The 20,117-nt window shown below is 48.0% G+C and overlaps 1 protein-coding gene across 1 annotated transcript in view; it reads right to left on the bottom strand.

Annotated features, from left to right (window-relative positions):
* Window positions 1-20,117, bottom strand: part of LOC134971382 (microsomal glutathione S-transferase 2-like) — a 54,494-nt gene that overhangs the window by 22,712 nt on the left and 11,665 nt on the right. The window lies entirely within an intron of this gene.

Below are 20,117 nucleotides of genomic sequence, written 5' to 3'. Positions count from 1 at the left end.
CAGCCCTTATATAATGTGATATATGATACTTATATATTTAATAGGCTAGGCATTTGTTTTGTGAGAGTAACTACTCCGAAATGACAACACAGATTATAAATAGTTGAGGTGTCATTTGATAGGGTGTGTGATGTAGATGTGCAATAAGATGTCAAAATCGTGAATTTTTCCCATAGACAAAGCATTGAGTGGGGTGTGTTTTGTTTTTTTTAGAGATGAGCGGGTTCGGTTTTACTCGGATTTACCCGAATCTTCTTATTGGCTATCGGACGTCACGTGTTTTGGTTAGCCAATAAGAAAAATCCAGAAAATAAGAAATGGCGATAATTCTGGCGTAAAGAACCGAGTAAATCTGAACCCACTCATCTCTAGTTTTACCTTAGGGTTGTAAATTGGAGCAAAACTATTGCCAATTTTTTCTGTCCTAAATACAGTTGATATAATTAGTTATTTCTAAATACTATATGCCAAACGTTTACTGTATCCTGAAAGCAAACTTTTGGGATACAGTTATGTTTTGGGATATTATTTATTAATCAATTCTGTTGTTAAAATATGGAGAAACTGCTGTTTCCACCAGGGACGGATTTAGACTTTTCTTTTAGGGGGGGCGGTTTACTGTTTAATCTTGACTCCTCCCTCTACAGTCCCAACTCCTCCCATCTGCAGTCCTAACTCCTCCTCTCTCAATTCTGACTGAACTTTTTGAGTGAGACTGAGATAGAGCTTTGTGATTGTTCTATCTACATGTGACTGTGCTATGGGGTAATTGTATTTATTAGCCCTAGTAGCCACACACCAGCAAGTGAGGGGCAAATGCTCTGTAACCCTTGCTCTCCTGGCTCCCCTGTGCTGCTGTGGTATAAGCTGCAGCACATCGTTCTGCCTAAGGCTCTCCCAGGAGAGCTCTCTTCTGCTCAAAAGTGGGCATGGCTATGACTGTGTTAGGGGGGGCCTTCGCCCCCCCCCTAGATCCGGCCCTGGTTTCCACATGTTTAAGAGAAGACGTATGTATCCCTTAAATGTTCCAATAACTACATCTTCTGCTTTCCGCCAGCCCCCCCATAGCAACCATCCCCATAGCCCCTTATAAGGCCCATCAGACTCCTCATACGTCATGTGGAGTGGAGTGACTGTACCGGCACCGCTGGGACTAGACAGTTTAGTACCCTGGGTGAGAGGGAGCAGTTTTGGGAACAGTAAACTGGGGATGTAGTTAAAAATATACCAGCTGTCGGGATCCCAGCGTTCAGGATCCCAACACCAGGTATCCCGACAGCCAGTAAAATGCCAGCAGAGTGAATACCGTTCGTCCCTCAATATTCCCACTCGGGTGGTGGATCCACGCGTCTGACAGCTGCGACCCTGGTGGGTAGCCGTCTGCGTAGGCCTAGGCTGCATAGCCAGAGGGCTACTCGAAACATGCGAAAGCATCGCTGCTGTGCAATGCTTTCACATATCTGTGGGGGGGCTGGATCTGCCATACGGGGCGAACTTGCCCTGTGCTGGGCGTCGCCCCGCATGTCAAATAATGTGATTGTAGATGTGGGTTTTTTCACACATCTACGATCAGGTCTGAATTACCCCCTTAGACACGTGCTTTAATTGCAATCTTGTCATTAGCCAACCAGTTCAGTGCTATCTACATCCACATGTTCAGAAGAGGATATGGATTGTAACAAGTGACAAATAGTAATTATACTGCACACATATGTCTGTAGACTTTTGAATGAGCATATGCTGTAAAATAAAAGGCTCCATGTGAAGAACACATTGTGCTTGTTGTGAAAGCACCTACCAGTAAAATGATCCTAGAATGTACATACAGTGGAGGAAGATGTCATACATTATTCACGTTCCCTTTCTTTTCGTTTTTCCACTGCACATAGGCTGTGTGAGACGTAGTTATAAATATATACACATAGCGTTCGCTGAAAGAATATATGTTTTGTTATGATATGATCATGTGATTTGTTGACGTACTTAAAATATGGTGAAATCTAAAATATCAGGCTTAGGGTGGGAAGTATCAAGCGATATGATAAGCGCTATTGATAAGTTATAGTGGCACCTGTGAAAAAAAGGTTAATTAGTAGATAATGGGCCTAATTCAGATCTGATTGCAGCAGCAAATTTGCTAGCAAATGGGCAAAACCATGGGGGTAATTCTGAGTTGATCGCAGCAGGAATTTTGTTAGCAGTTGGGCAAAACCATGTGCACTGCAGGGGAGGCAGATATAACATGTGCAGAGAGAGTTAGATTTGGGTGTGTTACTTTGTTTCTGTGCAGGGTAAATACTGGCTGCTTTATTTTTACACTGCAATTTAGATTGCAGATTGAACACACCCCACCCAAATCTAACTCTCTCTGCACATGTTATATCTTACTCCCCTGCAGTGCACATGGTTTTGGCCAACTGCTAACAAAATTCCTGCTGCGATCAACTCAGAATTACCCCCCATGTACACTGCGGGGGGGGGGGGCAGATATAACGTGTAGAGAGAGTTAGATGTGGGTGGGGTGTGTCCAAACTGAAATCTAAATTGCAGTGTAAAAATAAAGCAGCCAGTATTTACCCTGCACAGAAACAATATAACCCACCAAAATCTAACTCTCTCTGCACATGTTAGATCTGCCCCCCCTGCAGTGCACATGGTTTTTGCTAACAAATTTGCTGCTGCGATTAGATCTGAATTAGGCCCAATGTTTACAGCTCTTTAATAAGGATGTGGAAAGAGTCAGTGCGGTAATTGATAAGAACTAGTTCAGTTTTAACTGTCCCTGTCTTACCCAACCAAGGGGGTAATTCCAAGTTGATCGCAGCAGGAAATTTTTTAGCAGTTGGGCAAAACCATGTGCACTGCAGGGGAGGCAGATATAACATGTGCAGAGAGAAATAGATTTGGGTGGGTTGTGTTTAATCTGCAATCTAAATTGCAGTGTAAAAATAAAGCAGCCAGTATTTACCCTGCACAGAAACAAAATAACCCACCCAAATCTAACTCTCTCTGCAAATGTTATATCTGCTCCCCTGCAGTGCACATGGTTTTGCCCAATTGCTAAAAAATTTCCTGCTGCGATCAACTTGGAATTACCCCCCAAGTATCTTCTTCCGCCGCTGCCGAGTAGTTGCTGGTGCATCTGGCCGTGATTGGCAGCTATCAATTACTTTTTTTTTTCACAGGTGCCACTATAACTTATCAATAGTGCTCATATCACTTTTTATACTGTGTACTTATATTAATGAGCTACTTAAAAAACATACACACAAAAAAAAACGTTAGCGCAGAGATAAAAATGATACCAATAGGGATGTATCAAGCATTGCATTTTGGAAGATATCCATCCCGCCACTTATCGCATACACGGTATTGTTAGCAATGGTGATATGTATGTAGAATTACGATTACAATTGCAACGATCAGCTCTTCCAAAAAAGGCTTTCCCTCACCATTATAGGACTTCCGGGTTTATGATCTGGGAGTCCATCTGAGTATGCGTTGCCATTGATCAGGGCATGCACAAGCTGTGAGGGACTATGGGAAAGATCCTATTGGACCCCTCTCGGGGTACAATGTGGAAAGAAGCCCAAAGGCTGCTATTAGGCAACGCAATTAGGGCCCAAGCTCCAGAAAGTAATACATTCCAGATCTTGGTACAAATAGGAAATGCGGGCAAAACGCTGAAATGTCAGTTTTCCCCTGAAGAGTCTAGAAATCTCCCTAATTGCACCTTACCCCCATTATGTAGCTGTTACATACTTGGGGGAAAAAAGTTAAACAGATATATATATATATATATATATATATATATATATATATATATATATATATAGTATCATCGTTGCCACTTCTCTGCATTGGTTTTAAGGCATAATGATCCCTATGGTTACATACATTTTCAAGTAAGGTTTCTTATGGTCAATATATTTGTCAAACTGTGTAACAGCTTTGAGGCTCATTTACATTTGGATGTAAGTCAATATTATGACACGCCCTAAATTCCAAATACATTCACAGGTGCAACATTCACACTGTAACTGAAACTACAATCCAATCACAGTACAAGATAATGGCGCACATTTTTCACAGTAAAGGGGGGTACTCACGGAGCGATCGCTGCTTAAAATCTAAGCAATCTGACTAGATTGCTTAGATTTTAAGCACGATCGCTCCGTGTGTAGCCCCCTCAGCGATAGCGATGCGCAGCCCCGCGCATCGCTATCGCTGCTGCTAGATTGGCCTGCATGCAGGCCAATCTAGCGGGTCGCTCACTTCACCCGCTGGGTGAAGTGAGCGGCCCCCCCGTCTCCCCCCGCGCGCTCAGCACAGATCGCGCTGTGCTGAGCGCCGGGAGAGATGTGTTCGGTTCGCTCAGCACACATCTCTCTGCCATCGGCCAGTGAGTACTGGCCTTAAGGGGCAGATTTATAAAAAAAATCTGGAGCTTGGACCAGTTAGCGAAAGATGGCATTAGCCATTGTTGCCTATGGCTACAGACTGTAAAATTCACTGGGAGGGGTATATGCAGCATGATAAGAAATTAGAATTATTGGGTCCAAGTCTTGATAATTAATAAAATATGTCCCTAAGACAGGGATGCAATGTGAATGCAATGTATTTCGCCAGGGGTCACAAACATAATGGTGGTAAGAGCAGTGTGCCGCACGGGGAGCTGGGAGGGGACCGATAGGATCCATCACAGAGGGAAATGCGGAAAGAAGCCAATAGGCTTCTATTGGACAATGCCATCTAAAGATGGTGTTGCCCATGGCATCCAAGTTCCAGAATGTATCGCATATCGGGGACAAGCTTTTATGCCTCCCTACATGACAACCCTGAGATCTGTGATTGATAAGTATTTTCCTCTATGCTCTCATTCCTGCAGTTGCTGTTTGGCTTTTTGGGGGGATTTGTGTGTACCCCTTTTTAACTTTTTGCTAAACATTGCATCTTTAAAGTGACAAACTGGATGTGCTGGCTCCTTGTTGTGTGGGTGAAAAAATATATGTATAACATATATATGCTGTATATATATATATATATATATATATATATATATATGGGGTACCCTGCCACTGGGGTACCCCTGATTTAATTATTTGGGCCACCACAGATGCCAGAGCAGCCTAAGGAGGCTCCCTTCGTGAAGAGACTGCGGAGATTAATCTCCCTATCCCGGTTGCTAGGCAACCACAGCACCAGGGAGAAGAACCAGTGAGGCATTAGGACCCAGGACCTGTGAAAAAGGTCCGTGCCGCGCGGGAAGCCTGTCCCTGCTTGGATTGGCTGGGCAGCGCGCGGGAAGAGAGAGGAGGACCCGGAATAAAAGGAAAAGCTGGCTGGCGCGAAGAGGAGACGGGCGGACCCTGACCGGATGTGGCCGCAGAGAGGGAGACCCTGGCCGCAGCAGCGTGCAAGGAGCGACACGGAGGAGATCTGCCAGCCGCTGACACCAGCCGGGACCCGCTGACCAACCACCCTGCCTGTCAGCTCTAAAGGGAGAGGAGCCGCCAGCAGCAGCACGGAGCGGGAAGCCCACTCCAGCGCCCTGTGCTACCACACACCGCCTGTCGCAGTGGCAGGAGACGGGGGGGCCAAGCGTACAGCGCTGAAGGAAAGTCCTGCACTGCTAACCACTGCAGCGCCACCAGTCTCGAGCCACCTACCGCTGCCAGTCCATCTGACCAAGGGTAAGCCCCAAAGACACTGCATGCTGCAGATTGCAGGACACTCTGCCCCACATTTCACTACCTCAGCCGATACCAGCCCACCGCTGACATTGTGTGCACCCCCTACCAAAATAACTGCACATACTGGGCTCCATAGAGCATTGTTGCACCCTTGCACCCGTTGTTTGTCACCAGAGCTTCCCTGTGGCTGTGTTGTAAAGCCATACCTGAGTCCCCAATCTTAACCGGCTGCACCTATTCCAATCACGTTACGCAGCTACACAAGGGAACTGGGATACCCACTAAGCTGCCTGAATTATTTGCACCCTGAGCGGGTTTATTGACCTCACTGACTGCCCTTTTGAGTTATCACTGGTGATTGTCCACTAGATGTCTCACTTAGCGATATACCTACTGCCAGCCGTGAGTGGGACTTGCTAAGCCGGACTTTGGGGGGGAAGTAATCCAAGAGTTGACCTACACTCATTGTGAGTTTTGCATAAACTTACTTATGGACTTCTCCGGATTGTGTGCTACATTGTAGATTTCTTTTATCTGAGTTCATATCGTCACCTAGTGGCCCGTTAGTATACTATTTGAATGTCCCTGAATCCTATTATGCAAATAATATGTGACAGCATTTACGCTTACTATGTGAATGATATGTGATGACACTTATGTTGATTATGCAAATATTATGCGATGTGCCGCAGTGTACCTACCGAAGTGCAATTGACTCGCTAGCCGACATGCGAGGTCATTAAAAGGTGGTTGGCTTTTTGGCTAAATAAACGTGTTGTCACCGCCCATTTGCCGTTCCTTTGTCAGTGGGGTCCTCCGTGGGGTGATCATTCTCCTGTCACAGGCTCCAGAAGAAGTCGGGAGAAGTCTTAGAATCGCAGACGTCGATTGAAGAAAACAGGTACGATTGCACTCTCTCACACAGGGGTACTATTACATACATATATATATATATATATATATATATGTATGTAACAGGAGTCTTGCTAAAATGTTCTCTACTACAAAAACTCCACCAGCGACCGACTTCACGCTTGTTCAAAAACAACAAATACCCGGCTCGCGCCAGCGTCCGCCCGGACTCCGGGCCTAGGCCGCAATTCAGTCCCCGGCCTCGATTTAGGAGCTCCGCCGGGCGCGTGCGCGCGCGCACACGATCGCGCACCCGAGGCGGCCACAGCGGCCAGCGGCACCGGAGGACAGCGGCACCCCACTCCTGCACCCCCAGGGCTCCACATATAAATTATCCTGCTCCCCTGAAGGCTGGTGCAGGGAGGGAAGAAGGGGAAATCTGTGTGCTGGGCGGCCATTTTATTTGCAGCTCCCTGTGTCTCTCCTCACAGCAGGGTCAGTGTGGGTGAAGATTGTACTGGGCTGGAGGATTGGATCTTGTCCCAGCTGCCCTGCCTATTGCCTATACTGTTGGAATATCACACACTGGACATATTTATTTATACCACTGGACTTCCCTGGTCCCCCTTCTCCCTTCAATATAACAGCTGGCTATCCCAGTGCATGGCGTGCTGCTGATACTGCATTTACCACCCACTGTTATACTTCTTGACACTGAATATTGGGACTCTGAGTATTGCTGGGCCTTAATACGATGGTGAGGGGCGGCCAGAGTGCGGCCGCGGCTAAACTGGAGAAGTTTGCTCGACAGCCTGCATCCCAGTCGACGCAGTCATCTCCTAAGCTCTCCCCCCCTGCCAGAATGGATCCTTCGGCTGGGGCTGACTCAGGGGCGAATACACAGCCATCTGCTCCTTCCATCCAGCAGGTCCTGGAGGCCACAGCGGCCAGTGAACAACGTCTGTCGGACAAGATGGAGAAGGTGCAGTGTGATCTATCACTGCTGCGACAGGACGTCCAGCGAGTGCGGGAGAGGGTGGGCGAAACTGAGACAAGGGACTCCAACTTGGAAGACCTCAGCGGTCCTTTACAACGATCGGTGTCTGCAGTTACACAACAAGTCACGACGTTGCAAACCAAACTCCTGGACATGGAGGGCAGACTCCGCAGAAACAACGTGAGGTTCGTAGGCCTCCCCGAAAAGGAAGAGGGGGCACACCCCGAAGATTTCTTGGAGTCCTGGCTAAAAGAGGCATACGGCGCTGAATCCTTTACCTCTCAGTTTGCAGTGGAGCGGGCTCACCGCGTGCCCTTCCGGCCTTTACCCCCAGGCGCCCCACCACAAACTTTTATAGCAAAATTCCTGCATTACAAGGACCGGGACTCTGTCCTGCGCCTGGGACGTGTGAAGGGCCCCCTGATCCGGAATGGAATCCGGGTGTCGGCATTTCCGGACTTTGCAGCGGACGTTCAAAAAGACCGGGCCCAGTTTCTTCCCATAAAGCGACGCCTTCGTGACCTGAATCTATCCTACTCGATGCTGTTTCCCTCCAGGTTGCGTGTGGTGGCAGACGGGGAGACCAAATTCTTCAGCTCGCCCAGGGAAGCGGCTTCCTGGTTGGACAGATATGCTCCGGAGGCCCGCCAGCTGGCTCCAGACTGACATCGGGTCGCCCTCCTCTATGGGCCTACATTCCGCAAGTATAAGTCCAGGGAGCTTCCTCTCGTTTAGTGGTTCTGGACTTTGCTGAGAAGTGTTATAAACGTATTAACGCATAAAGGTTTTGGTATTGGGGTTGTTTTGATCTGTACGCCTAGTACAGTGTTGCCGTAGGCTTTGGGATCTCCAGGGCTAAAGTTTGGTTAGGGATATGGGTATGCCACAGTTTGGGGAGGTATACGGGGTGGGGGGATGTTTGGGGGCCGCTCAGCAGTTTTTCTGTTATATGTTTTGAATTTACGAAGCCTATATACTTGTTATTCAGAGGGTGTGGTGGGGTCGCACTGTTTTCAGGGGTTCGGTCCGGGGTCTGCGGACGACAAGATTACGTGAGCGGAGCGCCGGGTGGATGGGCGGTTGCTAGGAGTGTTGTGCCCCTGTTGATAACTTGGCCGACATGTCTCCCTTAAAAATCCTGGCGTGGAATGTCCGGGGCATCAACAACAAAGTAAAGCGATCCCTAGTATTTAAAAAGATCAAGAAATACGGCCCGGATATCATTTGTCTAAGCGAAACTCATTTGGAGGGAAATAGGCTGTTGTCGCTCCGCAGGCCTTGGGTGGGGTGGGCATATAATTCCTCGCACTCCTCTTATTCCCGAGGGGTGTCGGTAATGATAAAGAGGACTGTACAGTTCGAGATGATCAGGGTAAATACAGATCCACACGGTAGATACGTGTTCATAGAATGTAAACTGTTCTCACGTAGCTTTTTCCTATTGTCTGTGTATGTTCCCCCCCCATTTTCATATGATGTCCTGCAAAAGGCCGCCTCATTTGTTGCCTCCTCCCCCCACACCCCTGTCATCTGCCTGGGGGACTTCAACACTGTGTTGGATGCCTCTTTGGACAGATGGAGGGCTCCTCGAGATCAAGGGGCGGGTGGCGGCTTAATTTCATCTGGATCTAAATTCGCAGATTTTCTAGATAGTATGCAGTGGGTAGACGCCTGGAAGATTCGGAATCCTAATCTTCGGCAATACTCCTGTTATTCGGGTACACATGGCTCTTTTTCCAGAATCGACCTGGCCCTGGTCTCGCCTGGGCTTCTGCCTGGTGTGACGGATGTCCGTTACGAAGCACGGGGGGTGTCAGATCATTCGCCCCTGGTGCTGTCAATAGATGGGGACTGTCAGAGGGGACAGTCATATTGGCGGCTGCATCCATCTTGGCTGGCCCAGCTGGGCGATTGCCCGGATCTAGCGCCCACATGGGAGGGATTTTTTGCGGATAATGCGGGATCGGCCCCGGCCCCGGTTGTTTGGGATGCATTCAAAGCGTATTTGCGAGGTACATTGATTGGCAAAATTGCTGCCTGCAAGGTGGCTCGCAGGGCGACGGAAAGACAGCTTGAGACTGAGTGTAGGGATCTGGAGACGCGATACCTGACTGAGGGTACCCCTGCGCTGAAAGCCCGCTGGCTGGTGGCTCAGGAGGCCTGGCTGGCTCACCTTTCAGACAAAAATGCCCGTTCCCTCTTGTTTAGGACCACTAACATCTATATGCAGGCGGACAGACCAGGTAGTTTGTTGGCCCACTTAGTGCATTATGACCGACCTGGGACCACGATAGCGCAGCTGCTCGACTCCGACGGCTCCACAGTAGATACCACCCCTGACATCGCACAGATGTTCCTTAGTTACTTTAGGGAGGTATATGATAGTCGACTGACATGTTCCACTGAGGACTTAGACCTGTACCTGACAAACATTCCCCTTTCTAAACTCTCCCCTGAGGCTAGGGACGCCTTGGACGCGCCTCTGACCCTGGAGGAGGTGACGTCGGTGGTGGAGGTATCTCCTAGTGGTAAATCCCCGGGTAGTGACGGTATTCCCACGGAACTATATAAACATTACATTGAGTTCTTTGGCCCTCAGCTGCTTGACACGTACGTTGAAATGTTTGCCGCTAACAGCCTTCCTCCCTCAATGTCCGAGGCGATTCTCATAATGCTTCCAAAGCCTGGTAAGGATCCCGAGATGTTGGAGTCCTACAGGCCGATCTCCCTTATCCCCACTGATGCCAAGATCCTGGCGAAAATTCTTGCGGTCCGGCTCAACTATAATTCATCCGGATCAAACCGGCTTCATGGCTGGGAAATCCACATCCATTAATCTGCGCAGGCTGTACACCATTTTGCAGGCTCCTCATGACTTCCCCTCGGACGCGGCTGTGGTCTCACTGGATGCAGCCAAGGCATTTGACAGCGTTGAGTGGCCTTACCTGTGGGGAGTCATGGGGAACATGGGCTTTGGCCCAAACTTTATTCAATGGATCAAATTGCTATATCAGAATCCACGCGCCAGGTGCCTGGTAAACGGCTACATTTCCTCCTCCTTCCCTTTGACACGGGGCACCAGACAGGGATGCCCCCTCTCTCCTGCCCTGTTTGCCATAGCCATAGAGCCCCTGGCTTGCTTGATCAGGTCGCACCCGGACATTGGGGGAATAGTTACGGGTTCCTGCACCGATAGAATAGCCCTTTATGCGGATGACTTGCTGTTATTCCTTCGAGACTACGCGGTGGAGATGCCCACTGTGTTGCGGGTCATTGAGACCTTCGGTGGGTATTCGGGTCTCCGCATAAACTGGTCCAAATCATTTATTATGCCCATTATAGGCTCCCTCCCCCAGGTTCCGAAAATATCCCTGCCGCTGTGTTGGACAGTCCAGTTTAAGTACCTCGGGATTCTAATTACCAACGACCCATCAGACTTTGTGCCCTTAAACCTTGACCCTCTTGTACAGACAGTAGTGCGCAAATCGAGAGCTTGGTGTAAGCTACCACTGACAATGACGGGCAGGGTCGGCCTCATTAAAATGGTAGTTTTGCCTAAACTATTGTATGTTCTCTTGCAGTCCCCCGTATACATCTTTCCAGCCTTCTTCAGGAAATTAAATAGTGTCCTGACGTCCTTGATATGGGCCAATAAAAGATCTAGAATAAAATTAACCACCCTCACCAGACAAAAAAGGGACGGCGGCTTGGCCTTGCCCCACTTCCAACTGTATTACTACGCTGCTCAGCTATCACATATCGGTATGTGGCTCCAAGGAGGGGAGGGGACTGGACTGGGTCGGGCGTTCCTTCGGTGCTATTACCCGGATCTTTCCCCGGCACAGGTCCTGGTGGGGGGAAACCCCTCTAAATTCTCACCTCCTATCGTCTTTCAGGCTATGAAAATATGGCTAGCGTTGAAGGGCCTGCTTGGGTACGAGGGTATGGACCCAGACACTCCCCTATGGCACTCCACATTGCTTAGTGAACTGAGGTCTCTAGAGGGCGGGGAGGTATGGGCTCCATATTCGATAGTCTCGCTGTCCCAGTTATATAGTGACGGTTCATTGAAATCATTTCAGCAATTAAAGGAGGAGTTTGGACTCCCGAACTCTCACTTTTACAGATTTTTACAGCTCAGACACGCCTTGCAGGCGCAGTTCGGAGATTCCCCCCCGGCGCTCCTCCCCTTCCCCATAAAAACATTTCTACATTCACTGGGTCGAGTCAAGGTGATCTCCTTCACCTACTCGTACCTTCTTCAAACAATACATACAGACCCGCTCTCGAATCTTTGGGAGAACTGGGAGTGTGACTTGGGTCCTTTAGACGGGGAAGACTGGGAGGGCGCTCTGGGTAATCCGAGCCAGGTCACCAAATCGCTGCGGTTTCAGCAGATACAGCTTTTCATCCTGCACAGATCATACATGACGCCGAGCAGGCTGGCCAGATTTAGGTCTGATAGCGCTGACGTTTGTCCCAAGTGCGGGGCTGCCGGAGGCACATTCTGGCACCTCACATGGGAATGCCCGTTGCTGCAGGTGTTCTGGGCTGGGGTCGGGTCGATTCTGGAACATACGGGGATACCGAGAGGTTTGCTGACTCCGAGATTTTGTATTCTTGGGGTGGGCGATTCTGACTCTGGGTTCCGATGGGAAAGCATGTATGCCCGCAGTGTGTGCGCTCTTGCAAAAGTGTGTATCGCGTGGACATGGATGGCCCCGCGTCCTCCCACGATACCTGTTTTCAAAAGTTTGGTAAACGACACCCTATTAAAAGAACGTTATGTATATATGAAATATAATGCCCTTACCAAATACGAGAAGATATGGTCTCCCTGGATCAATTCCACATACTCCTCCCTTGCCCTTCAACTTTAGAGTAGAGATGTGCACTTGAAATTTTTCGGGTTTTGGTTTTGGGTTCGGTTCCGCGGCCGTGTTTTGGGTTCGACCGCGTTTTGGCAAAACCTCACCGAATTTTTTTTGTCGGATTCGGGTGTGTTTTGGATTCGGGTGTTTTTTTCAAAAAACACTTAAAAACAGCTTAAATCATAGAATTTAGGGGTCATTTTGATCCCAAAGTATTATTAACCTCAAAAACCATAATTTCCACTCATTTTCAGTCTATTCTGAACACCTCACACCTCACAATATTATTTTTAGTCCTAAAATTTGCACCGAGGTCGCTGGATAACTAAGCTAAGCGACCCTAGTGGCCGACACAAACACCTGGCCCATCTAGGAGTGGCACTGCAGTGTCACGCAGGATGGCCCTTCCAAAAAACACTCCCCAAACAGCACATGACGCAAAGAAGAAAAAAAGAGGCGCAATGAGGTAGCTGTGTGAGTAAGCTAAGCGACCCTAGTGGCCGACACAAACACCTGGCCCATCTAGGAGTGGCACTGCAGTGTCACGCAGGATGGCCCTTCCAAAAAACACTCCCCAAACAGCACATGACGCAAAGAAAAAAAGAGGCGCAATGAGGTAGCTGTGTGAGTAAGATAAGCGACCCTAGTGGCCGACACAAACACCTGGCCCATCTAGGAGTGGCACTGCAGTGTCACGCAGGATGGCCCTTCCAAAAAACACTCCCCAAACAGCACATGACGCAAAGAAGAAAAAAAGAGGCGCAATGAGGTAGCTGTGTGAGTAAGCTAAGCGACCCTAGTGGCCGACACAAACACCTGGCCCATCTAGGAGTGGCACTGCAGTGTCACGCAGGATGGCCCTTCCAAAAAACACTCCCCAAACAGCACATGACGCAAAGAAAAAAAGAGGCGCAATGAGGTAGCTGTGTGAGTAAGATAAGCGACCCTAGTGGCCGACACAAACACCTGGCCCATCTAGGAGTGGCACTGCAGTGTCACGCAGGATGGCCCTTCCAAAAAACACTCCCCAAACAGCACATGACGCAAAGAAGAAAAAAAGAGGCGCAATGAGGTAGCTGTGTGAGTAAGATAAGCGACCCTAGTGGCCGACACAAACACCTGGCCCATCTAGGAGTGGCACTGCAGTGTCACGCAGGATGGCCCTTCCAAAAAACACTCCCCAAACAGCACATGACGCAAATAAAAATGAAAGAAAAAAGAGGTGCAAGATGGAATTGTCCTTGGGCCCTCCCACCCACCCTTATGTTGTATAAACAGGACATGCACACTTTAACCAACCCATCATTTCAGTGACAGGGTCTGCCACACGACTGTGACTGAAATGACGGGTTGGTTTGGACCCCCACCGAAAAAGAAGCAATTAATCTCTCCTTGCACAAACTGGCTCTACAGAGGCAAGATGTCCACCTCATCATCATCCTCCGATATATCACCGTGTACATCCCGCTCCTCACAGATTATCAATTCATCCCCACTGGAATCCACCATCTCAGCTCCCTGTGTACTTTGTGGAGGCAATTGCTGCTGGTCAATGTCTCCACGGAGGAATTGATTATAATTCATTTTAATGAACATCATCTTCTCCACATTTTCTGGAAGTAACCTCGTACGCCGATTGCTGACAAGGTGAGCGGCGGCACTAAACACTCTTTCGGAGTACACACTTGTGGGAGGGCAACTTAGGTAGAATAAAGCCAGTTTGTGCAAGGGCCTCCAAATTGCCTCTTTTTCCTGCCAGTATAAGTACGGACTGTCTGACGTGCCTACTTGGATGCGGTCACTCGTATAATCCTCCACCATTCTTTCAATGGAGAGAGAATCATATGCAGTGACAGTAGACGACATGTCCGTAATCGTTGTCAGGTCCTTCAGTCCGGACCAGATGTCAGCATCAGCAGTCGCTCCAGACTGCCCTGCATCACCGCCAGCGGGTGGGCTCGGAATTCTGAGCCTTTTCCTCGCACCCCCAGTTGCGGGAGAATGTGAAGGAGGAGATGTTGACAGGTCGCGTTCCGCTTGACTTGACAATTTTGTCACCAGCAGGTCTTTGAACCCCAGCAGACTTGTGTCTGCCGGAAAGAGAGATCCAAGGTAGGTTTTAAATCTAGGATCGAGCACGGTGGCCAAAATGTAGTGCTCTGATTTCAACAGATTGACCACCCGTGAATCCTTGTTAAGCGAATTAAGGGCTCCATCCACAAGTCCCACGTGCCTAGCGGAATCGCTCCCTTTTAGCTCCTCCTTCAATGCCTCCAGCTTCTTCTGCAAAAGCCTGATGAGGGGAATGACCTGACTCAGGCTGGCAGTGTCTGAACTGACTTCACGTGTGGCAAGTTCAAAAGGTTGCAGAACCTTGCACAACGTTGAAATCATTCTCCACTGCGCTTGAGACAGGTACATTCCACCTCCTATATCGTGCTCAATTGTATAGGCTTGAATGGCCTTTTGCTGCTCCTCCAACCTCTGAAGCATATATAGGGTTGAATTCCACCTCGTTACCACTTCTTGCTTCAGATGATGGCAGGGCAGGTTCAGGCGTTTTTGGTGGTGCTCCAGTCTTCTGTACGTGGTGCCTGTACGCCGAAAGTGTCCCGCAATTCTTCTGGCCACCGACAGCATCTCTTGCACGCCCCTGTCGTTTTTTAAAAAATTCTGCACCACCAAATTCAAGGTATGTGCAAAACATGGGACGTGCTGGAATTTGCCCATATTTAATGCACACACAATATTGCTGGCGTTGTCCGATGCCACAAATCCACAGGAGAGTCCAATTGGGGTAAGCCATTCCGCGATGATCTTCCTCAGTTGCCGTAAGAGGTTTTCAGCTGTGTGCGTATTCTGGAAACCGGTGATACAAAGCGTAGCCTGCCTAGGAAAGAGTTGGCGTTTGCGAGATGCTGCTACTGGTGCCGCCGCTGCTGTTCTTGCGGCGGGAGTCCATACATCTACCCAGTGGGCTGTCACAGTCATATAGTCCTGACCCTGCCCTGCTCCACTTGTCCACATGTCCGTGGTTAAGTGGACATTGGGTACAACTGCATTTTTTAGGACACTGGTGAGTCTTTTTCTGACGTCCGTGTACATTCTCGGTATCGCCTGCCTAGAGAAGTGGAACCTAGATGGTATTTGGTAACGGGGGCACACTACCTCAAGAAATTGTCTAGTTCCCTGTGAACTAACGGCGGATACCGGACGCACGTCTAACACCAACATAGTTGTCAAGGCCTCAGTTATCCGCTTTGCAACAGGATGACTGCTGTGATATTTCATCTTCCTCGCAAAGGACTGTTGGACAGTCAATTGCTTGGTGGAAGTAGTAAAAGTGGGCTTACGACTTCCCCTCTGGGATGACCATCGACTCCCAGCAGCAACAACAGCAGCGCCAGCAGCAGTAGGCGTTACACGCAAGGATGCATCGGAGGAATCCCAGGCAGGAGAGGACTCGTCAGAATTGCCAGTGACATGGCCTGCAGGACTATTGGCATTCCTGGGGAAGGAGGAAATTGACACTGAGGGAGTTGGTGGGGTGGTTTGCGTGAGCTTGGTTACAAGAGGAAGGGATTTACTGGTCAGTGGACTGCTTCCGCTGTCGCCCAAAGTTTTTGAACTTGTCACTGACTTATTATGAATGCGCTGCAGGTGACGTATAAGGGAGGATGTTCCGAGGTGGTAAACGTCCTTACCCCTACTTATTACAGCTTGACAAAGGCAACACACGGCTTGACAAATGTTGTCCGCATTTCTGTTGAAATACTTCCACACCGAAGAGCTGATTTTTTTGGTATTTTCACCAGGCATGTCAACGGCCCTATTCCTCCCACGGACAACAGGTGTCTCCCCGGGTGCCTGACTTAAACAAACCACCTCACCATCAGAATCCTCCTTGTCAATTTCCTCCCCAGCGCCAGCAACACCCATATCCTCCTCATCCTGGTGTACTTCAACACTGACATCTTCAATCTGACTATCAGGAACTGGACTGCGGGTGCTCCTTCCAGCACTTGCAGGGGGCGTGCAAATGGTGGAAGGCGCATGCTCTTCACGTCCAGTGTTGGGAAGGTCAGGCATCGCAACCGACACAATTGGACTCTCCTTGTGGATTTGGGATTTGGAAGAACGCACAGTTCTTTGCGGTGCTTTTGCCAGCTTGAGTCTTTTCATTTTTCTAGCGAGAGGCTGAGTGCGTCCATCCTCATGTGAAGCTGAACCACTAGCCATGAACATAGGCCAGGGCCTCAGCCGTTCCTTGCCACTTCGTGTGGTAAATGGCATATTGGCAAGTTTACGCTTCTCCTCCGACAATTTTATTTTAGATTTTGGAGTCCTTTTTTTACTGATATTTGGTGTTTTGGATTTTACATGCTCTGTACTATGACATTGGGCATCGGCCTTGGCAGACGACGTTGCTGGCATTTCATCGTCTCGGCCATGACTAGTGGCAGCAGCTTCAGCACGAGGTGGAAGTGGATCTTGATCTTTCCCTAATTTTGGAACCTCAACATTTTTGTTCTCCATATTTTAATAGGCACAACTAAAAGGCACCTCAGGTAAACAATGGAGATGGATGGATACTAGTATACTTATGGATGGACCAGCGACTGCCGACACAGAGGTAGCTACAGCCGTGGACTACCGTACTGTGTCTGCTGCTAATATAGACTGGATGATAATGAGATGAAATTAATATATATATATATATATATATATATATATATATATATATAATATCACTAGTACTGCAGCCGGACAGGTATATATATTTATTATGTAATGACTGATGACGGACCTGCTGGACACTGTCAGCTCAGCAGCACCGCAGACTGCTACAGTAAGCTACTATAGTAGTATGTATCAAGAAGAAAGAGGAAAAAAAAACCACGGGTAGGTGGTATACAATTATGGATGGACCAGCGACTGCCGACACAGAGGTAGCTACAGCCGTGGACTACCGTACTGTGTCTGCTGCTAATATAGACTGGATGATAATGAGATGAAATCAATATATATTATATCACACTAGTACTGCAGCCGGACAGGTAGATATATTTATTATGTAATGACTGATGACGGACCTGCTGGACACTGTCAGCTCAGCAGCACCGCAGACTGCTACAGTAAGCTACTATAGTAGTATGTATAAAGAAGAAAAAAAAAACCACGGGTAGGTGGTATACAATTATGGATGGACGAGCGACTGCCGACACAGAGGTAGCTACAGCCGTGAACTACCGTACTGTGTCTGCTGCTAATATAGACTGGATGATAATGAGATGAAATCAATATATATTATATCACACTAGTACTGCAGCCGGACAGGTAGATATATTTATTATGTAATGACTGATGACGGACCTGCTGGACACTGTCAGCTCAGCAGCACCGCAGACTGCTACAGTAAGCTACTATAGTAGTATGTATAAAGAAGAAAGAAAAAAAAAAAAAACCACGGGTAGGTGGTATACAATTATGGATGGACGAGCGACTGCCGACACAGAGGTAGCTACAGCCGTGGACTACCGTACTGTGTCTGCTGCTAATATAGACTGGATGATAATGAGATGAAATCAATATATATTATATCACACTAGTACTGCAGCCGGACAGGTAGATATATTTATTATGTAATGACTGATGACGGACCTGCTGGACACTGTCAGCTCAGCAGCACCGCAGACTGCTACAGTAAGCTACTATAGTAGTATGTATAAAGAAGAAAGAAAAAAAAAAAACACGGGTAGGTGGTATACAATTATGGATGGACGAGCGACTGCCGACACAGAGGTAGCTACAGCCGTGGACTACCGTACTGTGTCTGCTGCTAATATAGACTGGATGATAATGAGATGAAATCAATATATATTATATCACACTGGTACTGCAGCCGGACAGGTAGATATATTTATTATGTAATGACTGATGACGGACCTGCTGGACACTGTCAGCTCAGCAGCACCGCAGACTGCTACAGTAAGCTACTATAGTAGTATGTATAAAGAAGAAAGAAAAAAAAAACCACGGGTAGGTGGTATACAATATTATATATATATTATATACAATTATATATATATATATATATATATATATATATATTAAACTGGTGGTGATTATTAAACTGGTGGTCAGGTCACTGGTCACACTATCAGCAACTTGCAAGTAGTTCTCCTAAGCAGACAATCACAATATATATTATACTGGTGGTCAGTGTGGTCACAATGGCAGTGTGGCACTCTGGCAGCAAAAGTGTGCACTGTACGTTATATGTACTCCTGAGTCCTGCTCTCAGACTCTAACTGCTCCCCACTGTCAGTGTCTCCCCCACAAAATAGATAATACAGTCACACTATCTATCACTTCAGCAAGTAACTAGTCTAGTACTCCTCCTAATGCTCCCCAAAATTACTACTGTGTCTCTCTCTACTGTCTCACTCTCTTCTCTATAAACGGAGAGGACGCCAGCCACGTCCTCTCCCTATGAATCTCAATGCACGTGTGAAAATGGCGGCGACGCGCGGCTCCTTATATAGAATCCGAGTCTCGCGATAGAATCCGAGCCTCGCGAGAATCCGACAGCGGGATGATGACGTTCGGGCGCGCTCGGGTTAACCGAGCAAGGCGGGAAGATCCGAGTCGCTCGGACCCGTGTAAAAAAAAATGAAGTTCGGGCGGGTTCGGATTCCGAGGAACCGAACCCGCTCATCTCTACTTTAGAGGGTACCGGCTCTCGCTGAGGAGCGCTATTTGGGCCCTGGGGCGCTGGGCCGAGCCTTTATCTCCCCTTTAACGCAGTTGTTTAACCATCTAGCTGCCACGCCACACCATACACACCTTGGCTTGACTAGGCTTGAGTTTGCTTCAGAGGGTTCTGTTCGGGGGTAGTGGGGTTGTGGGCTATATACGGCCTACTAGACGGGGTAATTACAATAAAGGTGTGGGGAGAAAATATTTAAAATGTTAAGTATGTGAATCATGATCTGTGTACAGACTTCAGAAAATATGTATATTGCGGGAAGACTGCACGGGAATAGTAATACGGGGAATGTCATTCGTATATGTATACCATTGGAAAAAAAGTATGACTTAGAATATCGTGTTATTCCAACTGTGCTTCTCAGTGAATACTGAAATGTCTGTATTTTTAATATGCTGTTGAATAAAAATTACTCTATTTAAAAACAAAACAAAACAACAAATACCTTTTATTCAGGTTGCTCAAGTACAAGGTTAAACACAAATCATAGATCACTGTCTTCAGCAAAGCAACCAGGAAGGTTAGGCCTTTCACTTAATACAGAACCCTTCATTTCCCAGCATCCTGACACTAGTGCCCCAGTCTTCCGGATCCTACTGTCCCTAGCAGGCCTATCGCGTGGGCACTAACTGCCGTCAGGAGCTCTGACTTGTGGGAGAGACTCTGCTTTAAACCCAGCAGCCAGATGCTAGCTGATGTAGCAGCTTCCTAGGCTGAGAAGCCCACAAGACCTGGTCTGGGCCCAATGGATGGAAACCCGGTCCGTCCACACTTCTCATTCCCAGGACCCTGTAATTGGTTTCCACCAGCCACTCTCTCAGCGGCACAAGCCAATATTAATTTCCTAGTGTTATTTCCATGTGGAAAAGCACCTCTCCTGCCACTATATATATATATATATATATATATATATATATATAACAATTTCTTATATA

Source organism: Pseudophryne corroboree, chromosome 1 (genome assembly GCF_028390025.1).
Source record: "Pseudophryne corroboree isolate aPseCor3 chromosome 1, aPseCor3.hap2, whole genome shotgun sequence".
In the NCBI taxonomy this organism is placed as follows: domain Eukaryota; kingdom Metazoa; phylum Chordata; class Amphibia; order Anura; family Myobatrachidae; genus Pseudophryne; species Pseudophryne corroboree.
This window is presented reverse-complemented; position numbering and strand designations above follow the sequence as displayed.